The sequence below is a fragment of the Scyliorhinus torazame genome, chromosome 10 (assembly GCF_047496885.1).
Source record: "Scyliorhinus torazame isolate Kashiwa2021f chromosome 10, sScyTor2.1, whole genome shotgun sequence".
NCBI lineage: Eukaryota > Metazoa > Chordata > Chondrichthyes > Carcharhiniformes > Scyliorhinidae > Scyliorhinus > Scyliorhinus torazame.
In genome coordinates, this window is record NC_092716.1 from 134,071,301 (window position 1) to 134,080,427 (window position 9,127).

The following is a 9,127-nucleotide window of genomic DNA, read 5'->3' on the forward strand; positions in this document are numbered from 1 at the left end:
GACCTCGAATGATACTGTTGATGGTACCTCTTTAGCATCAACACCTTATCAGCTATAAGATGCCATCCGACAGCACCATCACAAACATCGAAAAAAGAAAGGGATCCCAAATCAGACAGCGAAGTGATTTGATCACTTCTTGGTTCCTGTGGCACAGGGACGTTGATGGCGTTCATAACCAAGAGAGACATTTAACCATGATGATTGATGGTTTATGGACTCACAAGAATGATTTGTACTTATTGTTTAATCACTGTTCCCATGACTTATCAACCTGTTCTTTGTTCAATTTTCTTAAAGTGTACAGAAAATATGAACATATAAAAAAGCGGGGATGTGGTGATGTGCATTAATGTAAATGCATGTAGGCTAGCTAGACACTAGAGGGAGCACCAGAAACATCACACACACACTCAACCAATAGATCAGTTAGATAGGAGACGACCAATAGACATTCACGATACACAAGGAGGTGACAAGACCACAGGGGGACATTACACCAACCCATATACAAAGGACACCACACACATGATCTGCCTCTTTCCAGTGGAGACAGTCAGTGAGTACAGACACAGGGTTGATTCAATATTACACCCACCACGTGGATTGCAGCAACTGGTTAGTCAGTCTGGGTAGCTATAGTAGGATTAGCAGTAGTGTTGAACCCGAGTAATAGAAGTGTAAATAGTTTAATAAACGTGTTGAAGTTATCTCCACGTCTGAACCTTCCTTTGTCAAGTGCACCACAAGGAAGCCGCTTATGTTACACCTACAACATAACAAATCAGTAAAGTCCCAACAATGTTACTGCACCCTTCCTATTTCTTAGCCCTACCTATATTGCCTCAGTGCTCGAATCCTCCATTGTGCCCTCCTTAATCACAGCTGTGATATAATCTCTGACCAGTAATGCAACTCCTCCACCCCTTTTACCTCCCTCTCTATCCCTCCTGAAGCATCTGTACCCTGGGATATTTAGTTGTCAGTCTTGCCCTTCCCTCAACCAAGTCTCAGTAATACCAATAACATCATATTCCCAGGTACTAATCCAAGCCTTAAGTTCATCTGCCTTACCTGCTACACTTAAAACAAATGCACCTCAGACCACCTGTCCCTTTGCGTTCATCATCTCTTCCCTGTCTACTCTTCCCCTTAGTCACATTGAGTTTATTATCTAGTACCTTACTGGCTTTAGTTGCTGCCTCTTTACTGACCTCTAACTTCCTAATCTGGGACGAAATTCTCCCGAAACGGCACGATGTCCGCCGACTGGCACCCAAAACAGCGCCAATCAGACGGGCATCGCGCCGCCCCAAAGGTGCGGAATGCTCCGCATCTTTGGGGGCAGAGCCCCAACATTGAGGGGCTAGGTCGGCGGCGGAGGAATTTCCGCCCCGCCAGCTGGCGGAAACGGCATTTGGTGCCCTGCCAGCTGGCGCGGAAATTACATCCCAGGGCGGCGCATGCGCGGGAGCGTCAGCGGCCGCTCACAGTTTCCCACGCATGCGCAGTGGAGGGAGTCTCTTCCACCTCCGTCATGGTGGAGACCGTGGCAGAGGCGGAAGCGAAAGAGTGCCCCCACGGCACAGGCCCGCCCGCGGATCGGTGGGCCCCGATCGCGGGCCAGGCCACCGTGGGGGCACCCCCCCGGGGCCAGATCGCCCCGCGCTCCCCCCAGGACCCCGGAGCCCGCCCACGCCACCTTGTCCCGCCGTTCAAAAGGTGGTTTAATCCACGCCGGCGGGACAGGCAATTTATTGGCGGGACTTCGGCCCATCCGGGCCGGAGAATCGAGCGGGTGGGCCCGCCAAGCGGCGCGGCGCGATTCCAGTCCCCGCCAAATCTCCGGTGCCGGAGACTTCGGCACCCGGCGGGGGCGGGATTCACGCCAGCCCCTGGCGATTCTCCAACCCAGCGGGGGGGTCGGAGAATGACGCCCCTGGTTCCCATCCCCCTGCCACATTAGTTTAAAACCTCCCCAACAGTGTTAGCAAAAGCACCCCCTTGGACATTGGTTCCAGTCCTGCCCAGGTTTGTAATGGACCCACCGCCCCCAGAACAGGTCCCAATGTCCCAAAAATCTGAACCCCTCCCTCCTGCACCACCTCTCAAGCCACGTATTCATTCTGACTATTCTTGAATTTCTACTCTGACTGTCTCGTGGCACTGGTAGCAATCCTGAGATTACTACCTTTGAGGTCCTACTTTTTAACTTATCTCCTAAATCCCTAAATTATGATTGTAGGACCTCATCCAGTTTTTTACTTATATCGTTGGCGCCTATATGCACCACGACAACTGGCTGTTCACCCTTCCCTTCAGTATGTCCTGCAGCGATCTGAGACATCCCTGACCCGTGCACCCGGGAGGCAACATACCATTCGGGAGTCTCGTTTTCGACCACAGAAACGCCTATCTACTCCCCTTACAATTAAATCCCCTCTGACTATAGCCCTGCCAGTCATTTTCACGCCCTTCTGTGCAGCAGAGCCAGCCATGGTGCCATGAGCCTGGCTACTACTGCCTTCGCTATTAACATCCTGTTCCCTTGGTTTCTCTGACTATGTCTCACCTTTCAATCTCTCACTCCACAGTATAAATATTTCCCACTTTCACAATCTTTTAGAAAATGGTAGCTCTTTTCTCTCCCTGCAGATGCTGCCAGACCTGCTGAGATTTTCCAGCATTTTCTCTTTGGTTTCAGATTCCAGCATCCGCAGTAATTTGCTTTCAATCATAAAGCACATTTGTTGACCAATTTAGTATATCATCCCATCCCACAACTGGAATTGACTCTTTAACCATTAGTACTACTCCCCCTCCTTTTTTGTCTTCAACTCTGTCCTGCTTGAAAACTCTATAAACAGGGATATTGAGCTGCTAATTTTGCCCCTCCTTGAACCAGGTTTCCATTATAGCAATTACATCCTGCTGCCATGTGGCTACCTGTGCTCTTAACTCATCTACCTTGTTAGTAATACTTCTTGCATCAAAATATAAACAGTTTAACCCCACTATTTTCCCTTGCTGGACACTTTTAAAATTTTGCTTCTCCTGTAATTCCAAGTCTATCACTACATCTTCTACATCGCTAGCTAATGTTTTACCTACAATCCTGATCTGAATATGACCTATCTGATCCTACTCCTGGGATCCCATCCCCGTCCCACACTAGTTTAAATACTCTCCAACAGAACTAGCAAAAGCCCCCACAAGGATATTGGTCCCAGCTCTGCCTGGTTGCAACCCGTCTGGTTTGTATAGATCCTACCTGCCCAACAACTGGTTCCAGTTCCTCAAGAATCTGAATCCCTCCCGACTGCACCATCCCTCCAGCCATGCATTCATCTGATCTATCCTCCTATTCCTATTCTCTCTAGTGCGTGGAGATGGGAGTATTCTTGAGATTACTACATTTGAGGTCCTGCATTTTAGTTTATCTCCTAACTTCCTGTACTCGGCTTGTAGGTCCTCATCCCTTAGTTCACCTATGTCAGTGGTTGCATTGTGTACCACGAACACTGGCTGTTCACCTTCTCTCCCTAGAATGCCCTGCTGCCGATCCATAACATCCTGGACCCTGGCACGAAGGGGCGATTCTCTGATATGGAGTCCAAGGGTTCTCGCCGGCGTGAACGCCGTCGCGTTTCACGACGGCGCGAACAGGACCCGGGCACGACCTATTCTCCCCTCCACAGGGGGCCAGCACGGCGCTGGAGCGGTTCACGCCGCTCCAGCGTCCTTACGCGGTGCCAAATGGGCGCCGCGCCAACCCGCGCATGCACAGTTGGGGCAGCCCAATCCTGCGCATGCGCGGGGAACGTCTTACGCACGCCGGCCCCTCACCAACATGGCACCGGTGTTCTGGGGCCGCGCACGAAAGGAGATTGGCCCGGGGGGGGGGAGAGGCTGGCCCGCCAATCGGTGAGCCCCGATCGTGGGCCAGACCCCATTGGAGGCCACCCCGGTGAAGGAGCCCCCCTCCCTCCCCCACAGGCAGCCCCCCCAGCACCATTCCCGCAGAGTTCCCGCCGGCAGCAACCAGGGGTGGACGGCGGCGGCAGGAACCTGTCGTGTCGTAGCGGCCGCTCGGCCCACTCGGGCTGGAGAATCGCCGCTCGCCGGTTCTCCGAGCGGCCCGGTGTGAATCGCGTGCTGTTGGTTTCTGGGGGGCGGGAGAATCGCGTGCGGGAGTTGGGGCAGCGTGGCGTGATTCGCGCGGCACCCCGGCGATTCTCCCACCCGGCGTGGGGGGGGGGGGAGGGGGAGAGAATAGCGCCCCAGGGAGGCAACATACCATCCTCAATTCACATTTGCGGCCACAGAAGCGTCTATCTGTTCCCCAAAACTATTGAATCTCCTATCACTATAGCTCTGACATTCATTTTTCTCCCACCCATCTCAGCAGCAGAGCCACCTATGGTGCTGTGGATTTGGCTGCTGCTGCTTTCCCCTGAGAGGCCACCCCCCAACAGTATCCAAAGTGGTATTTCTGTTTGAGAGGGGGATAACCACAGGGGACGCCTGCACTGCCTTCCTTTTCTGTTCCTGATGGTCATCCATTCCCTTTGTGCCGTTGTGGCGTCTGGGTGACCACTGTGGAGATCCTTCAGGAGGGACTCCTAACCCTTCAGTAGCATGACCACGCGATCTTCCCACAGTATGATATCGTCCTCCATACTTAGTTCCTGGAGTTTCTGGGCATAAGGCTGCAGGGCTACTTGGGGTGTCCCCTGCAATTCGCCATTTAAAAGCAAGCGGCAGAGCTTTGCTAGTTTGGGATCCCACACTGAGTCCATGTTCGGACCTGAACAGCTGTCACTGGCAGAGAATCCATAAAATTGAGGGTTGCTACCACTTAGAGTCATAGAATTTACAGTGCAGAAGGAGGCAATTCGGCCCACCGAGTCTGCACCGGCCCTCGGAAAGAGCACCCCACCCAAGCCCTATCCCCGTAACCCAGTAATCCCACCCAACCGTTTTGGCACTAAGGGCAATTTAGCATGGCAAATCCACCTAACATCTTTGGACTGTGGGAGGAAACCGGAGCACCCGGAGGAAACCCACGCACACAAGGGGAGAAAGTGCAAACTCTGCTCAGACAGTGTTCCAAGCCGGGAATCGATCCTGGGACCCTGGAGCTGTGAAGCACCTGTGCTATCCACTATGCTACCCTGCCCCCTCCACCTGCCACTGGTTGGGATGGGGGATTCACGGGAAATGGGAGACGACGAAGGGCATCAGCGTGGGCATCTGCATAGCGGGACTGTGTTGGATCGCTGAACACTGAACGCGGAACGCTGAATCCGGGCTGATGCAATGGATGGAATCTCTTTGCCCTCCCTAAAGAGGCCCAGCAGAGGCTTGTGATCAGTCACAATGGAGAAGTGCCGTCCGTAGATGTATTGATGGAATTTCTTGACTCCAAATATCAACGCAAAGCCTTCCTTCTCTATTTGGGCATAATGTTGATCCGCGTCTGCCAGGGTCTTTGAAACAAAAATAATAGGGCGCTCTGCAGTTGTCCCATCTGTGGGCCAGTACCGCCCCAATGACATAGGGGGACTTATCGCACGTCAGGGCTAGCGGACAAACTGGGTGAGGGGCTACGAGGATGATAGGTGCTTTTTCACCCCAACGAATGCTTCATCCTGTAAAACACCCCAAACCAACCTCTGAGCCTACTTTAGTATGTGGAGGGGCGCCAATACGGTGGCCAAGTTGGGGATGAACTTCCCATAATAATTCACCAGGCCTTAAATGACTGGAGTTCAGTGGTGTTCCTTGGAGTTGGGAAACCCTTTTATGTCCTGAACTTTCTCCTCCACCAGGTTTCGGCCATCCCTGTCCACCCTGTACCCCAAATAAGTTACCACTTTCGCTCTGAACACGCACTTGCTCCTCTTCAGCTGGGCTCCCACTTTCCAGAACCAAGTCAGCACTTCCTGCAGGTTGGCCATGTGCTCCTTATTGATGGCACATCGGGCAGCAGGTGGCGCAGTGGGTTAGCCCTGTTGCCTCACGGCGCCGAGGTCCCAGGTTCGATCCCGGCTCTGGGACTGTCCGTTTGGAGTTCTCCCCATGTTTGCGTGAGTTCCGACCCCACAACCCAAAGATGTGCAGGGTAGGTGGATTGGCCACGCTAAATTGCCCCTTAATTGGAAAAAATTAAGTGGGCACTCTAAATTTATTTTTAAAAATTTTAAAAATTGATGGCACATCATCCAAATATACTCCTTTTGCAGACCCTGAGGAATACCCTCCATCACTCATTGGAAGATTGCCAGAGGAGACGAGATCCCGAATGGGAGGCGGGTGTATTCAAATGACCCTCTATGGGTGTTTATAGTTGTGTGCTTCCTGGATGCGGGGTCCAGCTCCACCTGTAAATAGGCATGGCTCATATTGAGCTTCTTAAAAGGAACATCCTTCAGCCAGTTTCGCATATAAATCTTCCACCCTGGGCAGGCATCAGATAACGGTTTAGGCGCAAATCCTGTGAGCTTGTAATCCCCGCAGCTGTCCGGCTTCATTATAGGCACCCTGGGTGCAGCCCACTCCACAAACGACTGGATTTCTGATTTCCAGATCCTTTAGGCGCAATAGCTCCATGTCAACTTTGGCAAGCAAGGCATAGGGAACAAGCCTTGCCCCAAAGTGTCTGGATTGAGCCTCTGGGACAACATAAATACGAGCCTTGGCCCCATTTATCCTGCCCAGACCTTCCTGGAACACTTCAGGTGGCTGAATTCTCCCAAAATGGGACTATGTCCCCATGCCAGCGTAAAAACGCTGGAGTTTTACTTTGGAGGTTCCTGCAAAACATATCAGCTAATTCAATGCCCTGCAGGGGGCTAGCAGCGTCCTAGAGTAATTCACGCAGCTTTAGCTGCGGATACGGGCCCCTGCACTTCCGGTTTTGAGTCCGCGCATGTGCACGGCGACGGCCTCCAGCGTCCGCGCCAAGTGCCAAGTGCAGACTGAAAACGTAGACCACCCCCCCCCCACCGATCGGTCACACGCCCGAGGATCTGACCGCGTGGATATTAACCCCGGCCGCCGATAAAGTACCCCCCCCAAGTGTCCGATCCCCCCGTCCACCACCAGGGCGGCCGCGGAGGATCGCTGGGCTGACCTCTGTCAATGGGCCCCCAGCCGCGCGGCGTACTCCGCGATCACGCCGATTCTCGGGTCCTGGTTTCTGTACCACGACGAAGGGAAGCCTGATCAATTGCTGTCCATGTGTCACTGGAGTCACAATGGTCCCCATGATGCTCAGCAGTTCGCTGGTACAGGCTACCAACCTCGCCTTGGTGTCTCGCAATGTCAGCGATAAGGTCGCTGAACGAAGCCGTCGAAAGATATGTTGGTCACAATGGAGACGGCAGCTTCAGAATCCATTTTCATTATTAAAGGATGCAATTTACTTGCAATATGACCCGATCAATGGCATCTTCGGGGCCGTGACGCAGTTCTACTGCATCATACAGTCTTCTTCTCGAGGGGCCATGTGCAACGCCCTGGCTCGTGGTAATCTTGGCGGCTGCCCTGGATGATGTTCTCTTCACCAGTTCTGGCTACTCTGACCACCACATGCTCTCTGTCCACACATCTGGCAATGTGGCCGGCCCTTCCCTTCATCCTCGGGGCAGGTATCCAGCAGGTCTGCAGTGCCTTCCGAGTATCATACCTGACTGTGGAATTGTGTCTTGGGTTGCCTCTAGGGAGATGATCCGGCTAGTCCGGCACAGCCCCGTAATGCTGCAGGAGTCCGATAGGAAGAACAAAGAACAAAGAAAAGTACAGCACAGGAACAGGCCATTCGACCCTCCAAGCCCGTGCCGACCATGCTGCCCGACTAAACTACAGTCTTCGATACTTCCTGGGTCCGTATCCCTCTATTCCCATCCTATTCATGTATTTGTCAAGATGCCCCTAAACGTCACTATCATCCCTGCTTCCACCACCTCCTCCGGCAGCGAGTTCCAGGCACCCTCTGCCCTCTGTGTAAAAAACTTGCCTCGTACATCTACTCTAAACCTTGCCCCTCGCACCTTAAACCTATGCCCCTAGTAATTGACCCCTCTACCCTGGGGAAAAGCCTCTGACTATCCACTCTATCTATGCCCCTCATAATTTTGTAGACTTCAATCAGGTTGCCCCTCAACCTCTGTCATTCCAGTGAGAACAAACCGAGTTTATTCAACTGCTCCTCATAGTTAATGCCCTCCATACCAGGCAACATCCTGGTAAATCTCTTCTGCACCCTCTCTAAAGCCTCCACATCCTTCTGGTAGTGTGGCAACCCGAATTGAACACTATGCTCCAAGTGTGGCCTAACTAAGGTTCTATACAGCTGCAACATGACTTGCCAATTCTTATACTCAATGCCCCGGCCAATGAAGGCAAGCATGCCGTATGCCTTCTTGACTACCTTCTCCACCTGTGTTGCCCCTTTCAGTGACCTGTGGACCTGTATACCTAGATCTCTCTGACTTTCAATACTCTTGAGGGTTCTACCATTCACTGTATATTCCTTACCTGCATTAGACCTTCCAAATGCATTACCTCACATTTGTCCGGATTAAACCCCAAATGCCATCTCTCCGCCCAAGTCTCCAAACAATCTAAATCCTGCTGTATCCTCTGACAGTCCTCATCGCTATCCGCAATTCCACCAACCTTTGTGTCGTCTGCAAACTTACTAATCAGACCAGTTACATTTTCCTCCAAATCATTTATATATACTACAAACAGCAAAGGTCCCAGCACTGATTCCTGCGGAAAACCACTAGTCACAGTCCTCCAATTAGAAAGGCATCCTTCCATTGCTACTCTCTGCCTTCTATGACCTAGCCAGTTCTGTATCCACCTTGCCAGCTCACCCCTGATCCCGTGTGACTTCACCTTTTGTACTAGTCTACCATGAGGGACCTTGTCAAAGGCCTTACTGAAGTCCATGGAGACAACATCCACTGCCCTACCTGCATCAATCATCTTTGTGACCTCTTTGAAAAACTCTATCAAGTTAGTGAGACACAACCTCCCCTTCACAAAACCATGCTGCCTCTCACTAATACGTCCATTTGCTTCCAAATGGGAGTAGATCCTGTCTCGAAGAATTCTC